Here is a 17495-nt window from a genome sequence, read left to right as displayed (position 1 = left end):
CACAATAGAGCATCTGAATGTGCTGCCTTAATTGGTTTAATCCTATTTTGATGGTCAGTGAATAGTGACGGATGAATTGCGTGAGGTTTGCAACGTATACGAAATAAATTTCCGAAAACAGAACTATGTTGACTTGCATTCTGTCTTTATGGGAAGTTTCAATGGCATGGTCAGCAGTATCGAGTCTGTTTAGACATAGCTATTATAAGTCACCGGCGTAGGTCAGGCGGTAGCACATTTGCTTGCTGATCCGAAGCTGTTCTTGGGCGTGGATTCGATTCCCGCTTGGGCTGATTACGTGACTGGGTTTTTTTCCTAAGATTTTCCCAACCGTAAGGCGATTGTCAGGTAATTTATGGCAAATTCACTGCTTCATTTCGCTATGACAAATTCCATTTGCGCTAATTAACCTAGTAAGTTTTAGTTGCCATGGCAATATTTTACACTGCATAAATACAATCAGGACATGGTTAAAAATGCAAGGAAAAAGTTTTTGATGACACTTTACATACTTTGGATGTGTAGAATGAGTTTCATGCCCATTGTGTTCATCTCGTTCACCAGCTATTTCTCGGCAGTATTCTATAACCCTGATACCATAACCTGGTGACAGTCTTATGCACCTCAAATTTCTTGAATCAATATAACCTCGAAACTGCCATCTATCTGACTTTGGATGTATCGCGAGACGGACGTTATAGCAGCAGGTAACACAGAAAAGATTCCTTATTTTGGGATCGATCCGCTGGATATGTGAAGTTCTGAAGAGTTGTAGTAGCCTAGTCTTGTTTTCTCCTGTAATTGTTTTTAATTGCATGTAATTTGTATAAAATCAGCTTCAGTAGACATGACTATACTGCTCAGAAATTTCCACCATCTATATTAAGGGAGTTTGGTGGAATGATACGGAGAACATGGGAGAACTCGCAATCTTTGCTTTGTTCACTACGAATGTTCAAGTTCGCTAGAGCCGGGAATTGAACCCGGACTCGTTTGCGTGACGAGCTTTTAAGGTGACAAACACCATAGCTTAAGTCAAGAGATAGCAAACATAAGGAACAAAACCCAGACCAACCACCGGCGCACAGTGGTCCGGATCGCTAAAAAGCCGGACAAAAGTCATTTTTCAAACTTCATATTAAAAATACAAAATTACCTCAATAATAATCCTCAATAGTCATTCTAATAAGACCAAGTGTTTTTCGAAGAATACTTCAAAGGTTCTGGTCAATACTTACGAGCAAAAGTGACACAAATCTTTCGTGATTAATTCTGCGATTTTGTAAGTGATTTTTGAACAATGTGTCTGCCTTAACAATGCAAAATAAAATTCTGAGAATATTTTTTATGAATGTATTACGGTCTTATGTATAGGGAAAAATTATAATTATCATTGTTTTTTGTTTCTAAGTTCTAATAATAAATACAAATTTTAATGCTCGTATTTTGCGAAAAAATAAAGAATGTTTTAGAGTTTTAAAAAAATGTTCACGAGTGTACACCGTGAAACTTACATATTGTATATTGGTAGACATTTATAAGTTCGTCACTGAAGGTTTTATCTGCGGAACCCTGCAGAACTGTGAATCGTGACCTCCAAATCATCCCCATGCGCGTGGTCCGTCAACACATGTTGCGATATAAGCACGCAGTAAAATTTATGTTTGTATATTTAGATATTGGGGGATAATTTATTGGATGTAAACACACAGGCCCTTGACTTTTCAGTGTCCAGAGGGTTTCTGTCGGTCTCAGTTCAGTGTATAATGTGTGAATCCAGTGTATGAAAAATGAATTTACGTGTGAGTCGCCGAGAAATTTACGACATAATTCAAGGAAAGAACAGTGGGACTCGTGTGCAACAAGAAGAATATGTTGTGGATTATATGAAGAATAAATTTGAATTACATTTGGACAATCGTGGCACAAATTCTCTACGAAGTGTAATAAGAAGGCGCTTTTTTCTTCCGTACTATCAGTTTTGGAAGAAATGTTATCGCAGCGAAAAAATGTTTGTTCCTAAATATTCAGACTGGTTACGACAAGAAACTGAATTACCACTTACAGACATTCCTTCCGCTTCTTCCTCTTCAAAAACGTTTGGACGTCCTTCAAAAGAATTTCAAGAATTATGTGAGAGAAGTAAGAGGAGGAAAATAGAGGATTTGAGGAAGAATGTGGGTGCTGAGGAGCTTTCATATGCCACAGTGATGAATTTGAGGGCTAGAGGTGACGACAATTCAGCAAAACTATTAAAAGAAATTACCACAACGACACCTACCAGAGGTAAACAAATTCGTGAATCATGGCTGAAGAAAAGAAAACAAGCTACGAAACTGTCAGAAGAAGAAGCGTTATCAATGATAGTAAGTACAAATTTATCGAAACATCAATACATGTCTATTAGAAAAATGGCAATTAAACACAATCATGACTTGTATCCGAGCTATTATGCAGTTCTGAAAGCAAAAGACGCAACTTATCCGAACAATATAAGTGCTAGTGAGAGTGCATGTGAAGTGAAAGTTCAGGATTTATTGGACCACACGTACTTCTAGCAGAATTTTGACATTTATATCTGACAGCGAGCATCCTGGTTTCCCCCACTCGCTTCTGCTCTCCCCTCTGTAAAGACTAGTGGCTGGGCTGTCTTAGCTCTTTTCTGAAAACATTAATTTCTGTTAGGAATTGGACGTCTACGTAATATTGTGTAACTGTTTAAAATAACTTAAATAAAAGGGCCTCGTCAAGTAATTAACTGTTATGTGAGTTCCCCCCTTTCTACAACCCTGCGACAAAACCAATTGGACGGATAGTAGATAGCATTCTGAGTAATTTTATCTTTTCGGATTAGACAGAAATGAAGATTGAATTTACATTCTTCTATACTGTCCATCCATAAACCACAAAAGAAGTAAATTAAAATCATCAGTACCAGTTGCAGAAGACACAATCCTGCAGTATATATTGACTACACCCCAACTCTGGCTACTAGCAACAGAAATCTACAATGAACGGTCAAATATACACCTCATTTCTCATGAAAACAAAAACTGAAAAGACTACAGTGGACTATAGTGGACTTTATGTTGTCAGCAAACAGCTGGATACATTAAGAAGATTGATTGATTGATTGATTGATTGATTGATTGGTGTTTGAATTGCGACCTTCAAACAGTTCTGTATTTCAACTTGTCTGCATTTACAATAATGAAACTACTCAGTGCATCCAAGGCACACTTCTCAGATGCAAATGCTCAACACCTTAGTAAGTATCAAAATGCATACTTTATTTCTGCTTAGCCATAAACTCCATAACAAAATGTATAAAAATGCAGATATTCTAATATAATTTAGCACAATAATATAATGGAATTTACAAGTGTGCAAGTTCATACAAGTTATATTACCGGTAGTATTAAATGGTACGTAACATTTTGGATACCCCTACAAAACTACGAAAATATTAACGGATTCTTTATGTTACTAAATGTAAGAATGTACTCACCCACAAATATACAATCCTTAATTGAATTTCGATTATAACTTATACAGATTATAATTTTAAACTTGTGGATTACATAACTTATGTAACTTTTCAACCCTTATATTAGGGGTTGCTGATGAAATCGTGTACATAAAATGACTATAATGATTGCATTTATCGAGTTTTGCAATAAAATAACAGTAGTGTGATAAAAATATCTAATTTGGCCCTTATTAATGAAAGCATAATTATCTCACCCCTCAAGAGGGGTAGTTATTCATTTCCAAATGGCATTAAAATTTGCACACGTTAGATACATGTTATTAGTAATAAGTGTACCAAATTTCAAGTTAATATGGCCACTAGAAAAGAAGTTATTACTTTTGTCCGGGTTTTAAGCGATCCGGACCACTGTGCGGCGTAGCTGTGTCGGCTAAGACGCTTGCCTGCCGATCCAGAGTTGCGTTCGGGCGCGAGTTCGATTCCCGCTTGGGCTGATTACTTGGTTGGGTTTTTTCCGAGGTTTTCCCCAATCATAAGGCAAATGTCAGGTAATCTATAGCGAATCCTCGGCCTCATCTCGCCAAATATCATCTCGCTATCACCAATTCCATCGACGATAAATAATCTCGTAGTTGATACAGCGTCGTTAAATAACAAAGTTAAAAAAAAAAAATCAGACCTTCTGAGGACAATGATCTTGGCTTCCCTGCCGGAAACCGAACCCAGGCCAACTGGATTTGTAAAATTCATAAGAGGTGAGGCACTTTGTTTTCTTCTGTAATTAGATGTAATTTGCCTAAAATCAACTTCAATGGATATCAGTTTTCCGTTTAGAAAGTCCCGTCATCTACATTCATATTTATAAAGAGAGAGTTTAATTGCACACCGCGAGTTTGAGTTAGTACCTAATTTTGTGCATTCATTGATATGATAGAACAGCGGATATAGATGACAACAGGGCGGAACGCATTTGCAAATAAATGAGTAGTTCTGGATGTATTGCATATTAATGATTTCGTGACCTCTTCTGCAGTTTCATCCTATTAGCACTTCATCATTTGCATCATTTCCCTGACTAGCCGTCGTTTTCTACTAAAACATTTTTTTCGGTTCAGGATGTAATGTTAAGTGCCGATATAGAGTTACAGGTACTCGTTTTTGATGACATTGAACAAGTCTACACGACTTCCGGTTGTCACTTGATCCCAGATCTGAGAATCATTTAACAGCACAGAAGCACAATTTCAAGGAAAGGAGGAAGAAGATTAATACAATTCGTGACGTAATCATAATGTCTTCCAGTATGCAGTCGCTAGCTCTTTTAATTTCCACGTGGAATAGGGGGAACAGAAATTCTTGTTTTCGTCAGCTAAATATTATTGATGTGCTCTTTCTTTTACTTAGATAGATTAACTGATTTGAACAATGTATGATATGCGAAAAATAATCACTTAGTGAATTAAGACGGCGCTTATTCCGTCGTATCCCGGCCACTTAGTCACTCATAACGAGAGCACCTCTGCACATGTGTGGACATTGTGCCACTGTCATACATCTATGACGCAGTGCATGAGGGTAGGCCGCTAGAGGGAACCCAAGAGGTGGAACTTAAACTGAGAGGATTCAATCCGACATCGGGGTGGGGATCCGGTGTGGTTTAGTAGAGCGTCAGCACGTAGAGCTGAAAACCCGGGTTCAAATCCCGGTGCCGGAGAGAATTTTTCTCCGTTCCACTCATCCTTCATCATATGATTTGAAAAAGTTAAATGATGATTTAGTCTTCCTTCTAAATTCGTTTTTGTATATGTTTTATGACAATCACATTGAACGTCATTCAGTCCTCTGTGGATTGATGATAATGGTAAAGGAAAATGGGAGAACCTCGAGAAAAACCTTTCGTGCCTGCTTTGTCATCACAAATTCCTTCATGATCCAGACGGAGATCGAACCCAGATGGTCATGGTGGAATGCAGCGAGGCTAACCACTTGTCCATAGATATAGTCCAGATCACCTTTCTTAATACCCAAAGGCTGAAACCTAACCATTTTTCCCCTATTACTACATATGCTAGTGGATTATAGTGACTTTCTAGCCCTCAGGTTGAATTTTCTTTTACCAACTTCGTTTAGAATTTCGAGTACTGACAAATACTACAACTAGCAGTTACTTTCTAACTGTTATGTTGACAGCAACAATTTCGGTTTGCAGTAAAGGAAAGTGATGAAAATGCAAGCAAGTAAGTATATTTTTAGGTTAGGTCTAATGAATCGTAAACTGTTTAGTGAAAACAATGAATCTCATGTTGCCAGACAAAATAGATTTTAATATTAGATCATACTAATCCTAATCACCAACATAATATGCGAGAAGTCCAGGACGAAAACAGGCCTATAGTATGTCATAAATTATTGAACCAATTAGGAAACACCTCGCAGATGTGGTAAATAAGCAAGACATTGTTATTCTTAATACTTTATTATTATTATCAGGGAACGGATTTATATGGACTAAAAATATATGAAATATGTAAATATATATGTAGTTATTTTTACCAAAATATGGAATTAAATATGGATTTTTACCAAAATATGGAATTAAATATGGACTTAAAATTATAAAAAAATGACTATGTACGTTAAATATTGGTACATTTTAATCAAACTAAACAAAAAATATAATGGACGTACCTTATCTTCCAATGTAGTTTCAACAAAACACAATTTTTATTGTCTGTTACCATAACAATAGGTTACAAACATTTCTTTCAAGTGCTGAAAAGTGAATCTTCTTCTATTGTCTCTGAGGATAGATTTATACTGACTAAAAGAGCGTTCGACGTCACAAGAAGTAACTGGTACATAATTCAATTTCACAATGTCTGCTGGGGATAAGTCCAAGTTAATCTTCACTGTTGATTCACCACTCATCACAGCAACAACCTTTTGTAGTTCTTCATATCCAGGGTTTTTTGAAAGTACAGTGTCCACCTTAGCTCTTACTGCATCTGCAACTTTACCTCTACCACGATTCAGTTGTTCCACAGTACTATTTATAATTTCAAAACTTTCAGATAGTGAAAGGTGCCTATTTTGGAGACTTTTGAGCGTTTTTATGATGCATGAAAATGTATGCTGAATGTGAGCTAAGTCATTCTTCACACTTATGTCACAGGTAACTGTTTTCGCAGTATCAATTGAGACTGCATCTTCAGAGTCCAATGCAAGGAGAACATTGTTAATAGAGTCTATATGTTCGGCATAATATTCAACTGCTTCTAGCCATGTACCCCATCTAGTTAAAATTGGCTTTGGTGGCAATGGAATTTCAGGGTACATTTCTTTCAACACGTTAACTCTACTGGGAGCTTTGAGAAATACTTTTTTCACTGATGAAATCAACAAATCTACTTTAGGGAAATTGTCTCTGACCACTTCTGCCACACGATGAAATGCATGCGCCACACAAGTAAAATGAGTCAATTTAGGATATACAACAGATAATGCTTGTCCAGCTTTGACCATATAAGGGGCAGCATCGCTAATAAAGAATAACACATTATCGTACATAATACCCTTTGGCCACAGGATACCCATAGCTTCGTTGAACAGTTTAACTATAGTTTTGTTATTGCACTTTTCTAGAACATCACAATGTAAAAGAATTCGTTCAGAATATTGTTCACTTAACAAACCGATAACTACATTACCAACAAGTCTACCTTCTTTGTCGGGAGTCTCATCAATGGAAACCCAAATTGAACTATCTTTAATTTCATCTCTTATCTTCTGTATTGTCTCATCGTAGATGGATGGAGCATACGTCTTCCTAAGTGTTGACTCATCCGGGATTGTATGTTGAGTATATTTTTCAAGGAATTCCCTGAAGACCTTATTCTTTAGTTTGTAGAGAGGAATATCAGCAGAGATGAGAGAACGGCACAGGTCGATGTTAAACTCAGATCTTACATTCGATGTTGTTGGTTGTGTTAAAAACAATTGTCTCTGCTTGGAATTTAGTTGTTTGTTGGCCTGATGTTTACTAGTTGTAATGTGTTGTTGCACCAGGAACTTTTGTGTAGATGATACTGCACACTGACACAAATTACAAAATAATATTTTATTGTCAGTTGATAAACCATCTTCTTTAAATTCTGAAATGTAACTTGTTAGTTTTGATTTTAAATTGACTGAATGACGTACTTTTGGCATATTTACCGTCTTTATAGTATGATTTACAAAACTGAACCTATGTGTACTCTGACTGGCATTTAACTGTTGAGCTGCACAACTGAAGTCTGTTAAAAATTTTAAATTAAATTAATACAGTTTTGTAACTTACTTTCCCATTGTTGATAGGACTGCTAATTTTAAAATAACTCTGATGTTAAAGGGATTACTGAACATGTGTTTAAATCTCTATTGTTGAAATGTATTTTTAAAAGTTAATGGAATTTTGTTTTGTTTTATTGTTAAACCTAATATAATATGGACTGTTTTATATGAAATATGGAAAATATATGGAAATTAACGAAAATATGTACTAAACTCTAAAATATGGAAAAATATGGAAAATAAAAGTAGGATTTTTCAACCCTACACATTGTGAAACATAAAGATAATGCAAAATATAAATTATATTAGCTTTATAAGTAAATATGTATTTACATATAAATCCTTTCCCTGATTATTATTATTATTATTATTATTATTATTATTATTATTATTATTATTATTATTATTATTATTATTATTATTATTATTATTTCAGTACGTAGCAATGCGATTTTACCCTCTTTGGAGATATCTGGTATTATTTGGCAACACTGAAGAGACGGCCAAATTACATTTTTAGGAACTACACTTACGTCATCCTCACTATAGCCTATTTTATCTTATTGGAGCCTCAAAATTCCACTTTATAACCGCCCTCACTCTGCGAGGTGCAGAGCCTGGCCTCCACAACAAATTAAAAGATGACTGAAAGCTGTATACTTTGTATTTAATAAATACTATTAAAATTAAGAAGATAAGTAACATTTTTATAATTAGTCTTTATACCGGGTGAGACATTTAAAACAGGCCACCTGAATATTACTGTCATTGGTAGTGATAGAAAAGTATCCAAACAAAAGTAGTTTCGCGTGAAGGAGGAAATATTGTGGTATAAATATTTGTTTGATAGGTTCAGGTGTAGGGTAGATACGGAAATCAACTTCATTATTTTAAATGGATTGATATGATTTATTATTTACCATTTAATAGTGCGTTTGAAGACGCATTTAAAAACTGTGTTTTAATGGCCATTGAAGATAGTTGAAGGTTAACTATGAACAATATGTTTGTTAAAGAAAAAGTCATCATTTCTGTAACTTACTTACATCATATGTTCAGAATTACGTGATGTGTTCAAAGTGATGTCCTTGAGCATTGATACATGATGCTAAGCGATTCTGAGCGGAAAAAAAGCACATCGAATTTCATCAGAGCTAATCGCCGAGCATTCTCGTGTTATACGGGCTTTCATGTCTTCGGGGCTCGTCGATATTTCTTGGTACACTGCTCGTTTTAATTTTCCCCACAAATAAAAGCCCATTGGTGTTAAGTCCGGTGAACGTGCAGGCCATTTTGTGTCTTCGTGCACACATAGGGCTAGACAGGAATTAAATAGTACGAGTTTAATGCTTGTTTACATTGATTTTGTACGGTTCAAACTGTATAAAGGGGCAACCCAGTAGTTCATCGGTTCATTGAGTAAACTAATTTTTCTTATTATTTGACCTTCAACTATCATCAATGGCCATTAAGACACAGTTGTTGTATGCGTCTTCAAACGCACTATTAAAGGGTGAATAATAAATCATATTAATCTATTTAAAATAATGAAGTTGGCTTCCGTATCTTCTCTACACCTGCACCTATCAAAGAAATATCTATACCACAATATGTCCCCTTCACGCCAAACAACTTTTGTCCGAAGATTTGTCTTCTATCACTACAAATGGCCGTGCTATAGAAGTGGCCTGTTTTAAATGCCGCATCCTGTATATATACTTCAGTCTTTTGTTTTTATTGGATATATTTGCTGAATATATCTAGAGCAATGTCTGACACTTTGGAGAAGGGAAGAAAAGTTACGTGCTACTAAATCACTTGTTTTGATGGTAATCCGTGCTATTTACTTTTCCTCCAAACCATAAAGTTGGATTATTTAATGAATGTAATGTCCTTAGGGCCTACATTATAATTAGGCTACGTTGTAACTAATATACTGTAAAGCGAAAACATTGTGGAGCGAGTAATTCTGTATCTGGCCTTCAACTTATATTCAGTTTCGGTAGAGATTGAAATATGACTAGATATAATACGTAATCAATAGCAGCCGATATTGACAGCCAGCAAACGTTCTTTATGACGTCACGGCATTAGCATAATAATTTATTATAAATGATGTGACTGTTCGCCATGATACAGTTCATACACCTACACCGAGAACCTCTGACAGTAGTATTCACTTGTCATAACCCAGTCAGGTTGTTGGATTACAGCTATCTGTAATTACCCAGTTGTATTTCAAGTTCGAGCCAAATATGGATGTACAGTACAAACTCAACAGATATAACATTTCTAGCCCACACACCTCCCTAAGGTTCGATTTCACCAACATGTTACTAATCCACAGTTAACTTAATTTAACTTAAATACGAAAGTTAAATTATATTTAATTCGTTTGTATTTCACCAAACTAATACACATTTAAAATATAGTAAATTTAATTTCCAGTTAAGTCTTCACGGCCTTCGGAATCACAGTCTAGTATATATGTACCGTCACGAAGCTTGAGTTGTGAGGGTGCTGGAAACAATAAACTGTGCCGGTACTATTTCGCATTGTCTGTAATGAGGCGATATTAGCGATCCTAGTGGTTGGCAACTATCTATGGATGCATATTTACTACGTATTGAGCTTGGTGACTGTATATACTAGACTGTAGTAAAATCATAATTTCGAAGGCCATGTGCCCTGTTAATGTAAGCGATGACGTTTATAGTGAGTTCATTTGTTATATTACGTGATCATAAACAGAGGTAACCTCAAAACGTATTAAAACCAACGAAAACAAAATGACGGTTGGTCAGACTTTAGAAGAAAGGTTGGAAATAAATAAAAAGAGATTTAAAGGCAAAAAAAAAACATTATCCCAATGTCTTCAGCAATATTGAAGAGAAATAGGATAATATGAAAGTAGATGCAATAAAATACCATGCAATAAGCAAAATGGAAAGACGTCATGGATTTGCGCTATTCTAATGCCTTCAAATGTAATATTAGGCCTACCTGATAAATATAATAATAATAATAATAATAATAATAATAATAATAATAATAATAATACTAATAGTTATGTTATTCATATTACTGTAGTTGCCGTATTTTAGGCAACCGAAGATTGATTAAACGTTTCTTCAGTAAATGTATAATTTAAATAATATTATGAAGTACTTAACTATCAGTTGGAAATTCTAAATCACCTCGTTCACTATTCTAAATATACAATGCTTATGCTTTGCTTAGCCTAAATCGTATTTGCTAATCTTTCTCGTCCATTGTATCAAAATAATCTTCTGTTTCGGAAATTATTCTCGCCCGTCTTGGTGAGAAATCATAATTTTCAAATAGCAAATCCCTCATTATCCTCGCCATATGAAAATTATCGTCGTTAATGCAGGATTAATTATTTGAATGGCAAAATATTAACCAATTAACTTAAATGTAGTTTAATGAAAGCTTAAAGCCCAATTTGGGTTGGTGAAAAGATAGTCCCTTTAAGTGTTAATTAAAAAGAGGTTCAGTACCCAACAATTAAAGTTAAATAAGCTTGATGAAATCGGTCCTTAACCCAAAGAAAACCCGTAGAATCGATTAACGGATAATTTTATGTCAAAGGTGGGAAGAAATAAGTGTACCAAATTTGGCTGTAGATTTGTCTTTTTTCTGCATTGTCTTAAGCTGTCATTCTGACCGCACAATGGATGCAGTCTGTGTCCAGCTATTTAGCTTTGATTCAAATACCCTCATAAGAGGAAAGGCCGAATGAGTGAAAGCATGCTGATGGTTGATGGTAATGATTTATCCAGACACTGGTAGTGACGATGGTGATGGTCATCAGTGAATACAGATCCCATAATACTGATTATATAAAATTATAGGCTAGTATATGAGAGTAAAATCAGATTATATCCGCGAGTGGGAAGTTTGTTGCCCGAGGCAAATCGGTGGGCGGCAGTTTCCATGAGCGCATAAAATCTGTTTACTCTCGTGTGATGTACAATATTTTATATTTCAATACTGATATCTAAATTTAATTTAACATTGTACACATTTTCTTTTTAATCTGTTGTTTGTGATTGCGACGAGCAGTCGCGGCTGTCTACATCAGTGTTCCACAAACCCGTGTGCCTCCACAAGGTGAAAGGTGTGACGCGAACTTTTACCTATTAAGGCTGGTTCACAATAAACCGGAAACGATAATCGGAACGAAAACGAAAACGGTAAAATTGTTAAAATGTGTACAATTAAATGTGAGCATTCACAATTAACGAAAAGCTTGCCGGAGCCCGCGATCGGGAATGGAAAGTTGGCCAAGTTTCAACTTTGGCGTTCACGTTTCCGATCACAGCCCACTAGATTCATTCTATTGCCATCTAAAAGCTATTTTGTCGTCGTATATTTTGTAGCAAGAAGACTGTGACATAGGTAACCTATGCATTATTTTGTTCTGTGCTGTGCATCATGGAGCAAGTTTTATTTGATGAGATTCTAATATTGAGTGTTTAGGAAAATCCTCACGTTTACGATAAGCGGCGCGCCTCGTATAAAGATGAGAAAATGAAGGAGAATACGTGGCTTTCAATAGCTGCATCTTTGAACACGATCGTAAGTGAATCATATTTTATTACATATTCATGCTTCAATTCAATAACTACTGTTGTGTTCATTTTTATTCTATTGCAAATGTTTCTTCTCTGATTATTTTACGTTATGGTAGACTTAAAATAGGTTGTGATAATAAAGATGCATGGGCATATTTAAGTACCGTACCTAATGAAATGTTTCAGTTGAAATTTCGAAGTTGGTTAACCTGTGTTTATGTTGGCTGCCTTGTACTCATGAGAGAATGGCATTGGTCAATTATACACAAATAACATCAGAATGAGTAATATCGACTTTACATATCGTTATTGACATACATATCGATATGCATAGTCGTCTACATTCTCGGTTTATTGTGAATAAAAAATTTTTGTATTCACGTCCTCTGCTTCTCGTTTTCATTCTGGTTCTCGTTCCCGGTTAATTGTGAACCAGCCTTTACTGTAAGAAATTAATAAAATTAATTAAAATTAAATTCCTCTCTCTGCTGACACAATTAACGCCGAATTAGTGACATGGCCAATGGCATCCAAGACATTATGAAGGATAAAATAAAGAACAGTCAGAAGCTCTCACTTCAGATCGACGATATTAGCGGTCATGCAAAACTTCTTTCCTACATTCGGTACATTTATGAGTATGTAATTGCAATTTTTTTTGTGCAAACTGCCCGAGCGAGCAACCGATGAAGAAATGTTTCTACAACTAATGAATATATAGTCTGTAATGAATTAACATGGGAGGATTGCATTAGTGTTTTAGGGTCGTATTCATAGACGAGACTTTGGACCAAAGTTGACTTTGGAAAGTACAAAGTCACTATTTTCCTATTCACAGTCGACACTTTGACGAAAGTAAACTTCAGTCGTGACTTCACTTCGAAGTCGCCGAAAATCTAGACTTTGACTTTGATTTTCGTTCGTGAACATAAGGAAAATGGCTGATATTTGGAAAATTGTTGAATTTTCCGAGAATGTTGAGGACATCCAGGAGATTATTAAAGCTGCTCATGTTCTTTAGCGTATTATTATAGATTATAAATTCAAATCAAGGTACAGATTTGATAAACAGACAGTAATAAATACCTCGTCATGTTTCAACTTTCATTGATGAATAATAATAAAGGATTGTCTGTTCCACCAATAAATAATATAATTTATTTCATCGCGATTTTACGCTACAGGTACTGATAAGGATTGATAGCTTAATATTGATTTTGACTATTTAATTCTATAAAGAATAGATTATACAGTTGGATATGCAGTTAATTTATAATCCTGCTCTCGTTATAATAATGTTTTCTGCATATTGATTTCAAATAATTTTTAAGTAGTTTCTGCAGACAAGCAGGGAATAACTGTGCCAACTGACAGCAGGATAATATGTCTCTTTCATAGTCTGTCATTGGTGACATCTTCTTATCTTCTGTATCTTCAGAATAAAATTATTTTACAGTGAAATAATTTGAGAGCTTAATGTGAAACTAATGTAACTACAATCGATGTTTTATTCACAACTAAATTCTTAACAGGCAATACCATACTATTTCATATGAAGTCCACCATCATGTTTTGTAGTTACGAATTGTGTTATATACAAGACTATTCGAACTGAGTTACGATTTTTTGTGGCCAAGTAAAAGAACAAATTATTATCGATTGGTGTAAAGATCTAAAAATGTCAATTTTTGTACTTACGTTAGTTTCACAATAAGCCCTCGAATAATTTATCACTCTTATGTAAAGCTGCAAGAACGGTCAACAATCGCTTAACATGTACCGATGTTCAGTTGTTTCATTGATTTGTGACTCAAAAGATGGCTTTGATTGTGGCAATACCTACTCTATTTCAACTATCTATAAATTTAAATCGTTTAGAAGGCAGTGATTTTGATTGCCAACATTAGAACAAGGTCGTCAAATCTCGACTTACCGAAGTCAAAATCAAAGTCTCAGTAGTATTGTCTATGAATAGGAATTTTAACAAAGTTAAACTTTACTACGAAACTCGACTTTGAGAAGTCTCATCCAAAGTCTCGTTTATGAATACGGCCCTTAGAGATGAAGCCGCTTCTATGACAGGCCGAGTGAAAGAATTCATGGCTAAAGAACGTGAAGTAGGCCTATATCCTAACATACGGGCGACCATTGTCTCATTCACAGCGAAGCCATTGTTTTGCCATCTCCTCTGAAAATTGTGATGGATGAAGTGGTAAAAGTCGTGAACTTCATCAAATCGCGGCCCCTAAATTTGCTGTTTTTTTGTTTTGTGTCAGGAAATGGGATCAGAGCACACTACATTTCTCCTACATAAGAACATTGAAATTGGAACTTCTTGAAGTGCCTTTAGAAACATTTTGGTTGTCAATAAAAACTGAATACTCGGCTATCTCTGAGACGACAGTTAATATGTTATTGCCATTTTCAACTACATATATGTGTGAAGTGGGCTTCTCGACGTTAACTGAAAATTAAAACATCAAAGAGGGAGAGACTCTGATCCATCAATGAAGAAATGAGGCTTGCACTGTTAACGATTCCGCCACAGATCAGCCACCTGTGTGCAGCTAAGCAGGCCCAAGTATCACATTGAAGGTGTGAGTAAAGTTATTTACTTTAATATTAGTAATAAAAATGCGTATTTTCTACAGTGAATTAATAGTACATTATGCAACGAGCCTATAATGGTAGTAATTAAGACGCGAGTATGTTTGTTTATGAAACGAGCGCAAACGAGTTTCATAATTTTCATACGAGCGTCTTAATTACCATTATAGCCAAGTTCATACGACTTTTTATGCTCTACCATATTTCTAACTTGAAATTATTCATTTTATTTGTATCTAACTGACATTGAGCAATACCTAGTAAATTGTGAGATGTGCGCAGACGCGAAAGTATTGATTTTTTCCGAGGAACAGATGTCCACATTGACCTTGATAGCCTATAAGAACCTACAGAGTAAACTAAATCTTAACTTTGATATAACATTGAAATTAAATTGGACATTGAAAAACGAGATGACAAATTAAATTTATTTGAATATTATTTACAATTAACGCTAATTATTATAGAAACAGAACATAACCTTCTGCGACAGTATTGGATTTCCAGCCTCTGTGACTTTTCGCTAATTCTCTTTCGATTGTATATCCGAGAATAATCGATACTTGCGGTTTTATAACGGTACAAAGCTGACTTGTCATTGGCTGAACACCTGTACTTTAATGAGTAGGTTTGCTTTAATGATATGCATTAAAGGACTGCTACCAGGTGTATAATTACTACATTTCGGCATGGTCGAGCATAAAGTTCATAAATTGTTAAAAAATGCAAGAGTCGATTTTAGTTTTATAATAATAATAATAATAATAATAATAATAATAATAATAATAATAATAATAGTAAATTTCATTACATTACGTAATTATATTAGGAGAGTAACATCATACATTTTTGAGGGGATTAACATTTTGGTGTGCCGTGTTGAGTCTAGACCTGTGCCGTGAGTATAAAAAGGTTGTGGAACACTGGTCTACATAATGTATCTTGTAAAGACGAAAATATTTACATTCTTAATTTGTAACTGAGTCAATGCCAAACGTTCGTCGAGTGTTGCTTTGGAAGTAATTTATGTGTGTGCACCCAGCATATGCACTGCCCGTCTATGTGCCAGGGGCTTTTCCTTGGATCGTTACGTCAGACTGTCAGAGGAAACCGGTTTTGTAAATATTTTCTTAGTTATGTGGGGTGCTCCAAACGGAAATGCTTCGTCGCTGTCATCGTACCAATAAGATGAAGCAATTCCATTCGTTAAGTTAGTAACACATGAATAACGTTTATGTTTGCATGAGTTTGAACCATGATGTAATGGACGTCTGGTCTGTAAACAAACTATATGAAGTACTCGGCTCATTTTCACACTGTGAGAAACACAAATGGTCGCTCTTTACTCAAAATGGCGACAACAGTCTATAATATTTTCGCTGTAAGAAAAATCCTAATGTAAACAATAGCACGTGACTGAAGTGAGGCTTCATTGGCCGCTGTTTGGCGCCATTGATTCTCAGTATGCGTTCCCGCGTACTGTTGTACATTCTGTTTCATAATAATTGTATTCCAATGGATATCATCCCATTGTGGAATCCTGGGAAACGAGAATGCGGATGCATTAGCAAAGAAGGTCAGCACTGCTACTTACAGACCTGTTACTAAATCTACGTATTACTCTGTGAAAAGATTTATTAAATCTACTTAGACTTCAACAAACAAAATTTGATAACAGAATCACAAGGAAAAAAATGGATCTCTCTGCATCATAATCCACAGTTAATTCCCGATTTACCACGAAAATCGTCTGTAGCTGCATTTAGATTGGCAACAGGCCATGATTGTTCGGCCAAACACCTGCATAGAATTGGAATATATCAGTCCCCTAACTGCCCATTGTGCAACTCAAACCAAGAAATGAATTCCGAACACCTCAAAATCTGTGCTTCATTGGCTGACCATGATAATATCTTTGAAAAATATTGGAGTGCAAGAGGTCAAATGACTTTATTGTCAAACGCCTGGCATTAGAAAACAACAACAACACATTGTTTCATGCTAAACATTTCCCGTTACTCGTCAAGTAGACCTAACCTCACTACTATGTATTCGTTTGCTTAGGAAACATTTACTTTATAATTACTGCAATTAAATTATTTTTAAGTCTTATGTCTTCACAATGGACAGTTGAGGATACAGAAGCCATACTTCAGTACCACGTGCTTACGTGAACAACTATGAGCTCAAGTGACGCCAGCTTGTTACAAGAACAGACTACCTCGGTATTACTGTTGGTATTCATCCGCGTTCGTAGTACATAACCAAATATGAAAGTAGCTATACTTTTACATAGCGTTTTACATATGAGTGAAGTTAAATGTTTTATCGTGCTTAACAACTAGAATTCAATTTTCTATTTTCAAATAATACAAGATTGTAGTTTCCAAATACGAACTATATTTTCCTGCGTCTTGCGAGTGTTTCGACTGGGAACCAATCACGGGTATGACAGCAACGTGCTTATG

The 17495-nt window shown here is 35.3% G+C and overlaps 1 protein-coding gene across 1 annotated transcript in view; it reads left to right on the top strand.

Moving 5' to 3' along the window:
- LOC138709447 (beta-1,4-glucuronyltransferase 1) overlaps positions 1-17495 on the top strand; it is a 630527-nt gene that overhangs the window by 328263 nt on the left and 284769 nt on the right. The gene's annotated exons all lie outside the window — the stretch shown is intronic.

The sequence above is a fragment of the Periplaneta americana genome, chromosome 11 (assembly GCF_040183065.1).
Source record: "Periplaneta americana isolate PAMFEO1 chromosome 11, P.americana_PAMFEO1_priV1, whole genome shotgun sequence".
In the NCBI taxonomy this organism is placed as follows: domain Eukaryota; kingdom Metazoa; phylum Arthropoda; class Insecta; order Blattodea; family Blattidae; genus Periplaneta; species Periplaneta americana.
This window is presented reverse-complemented; position numbering and strand designations above follow the sequence as displayed.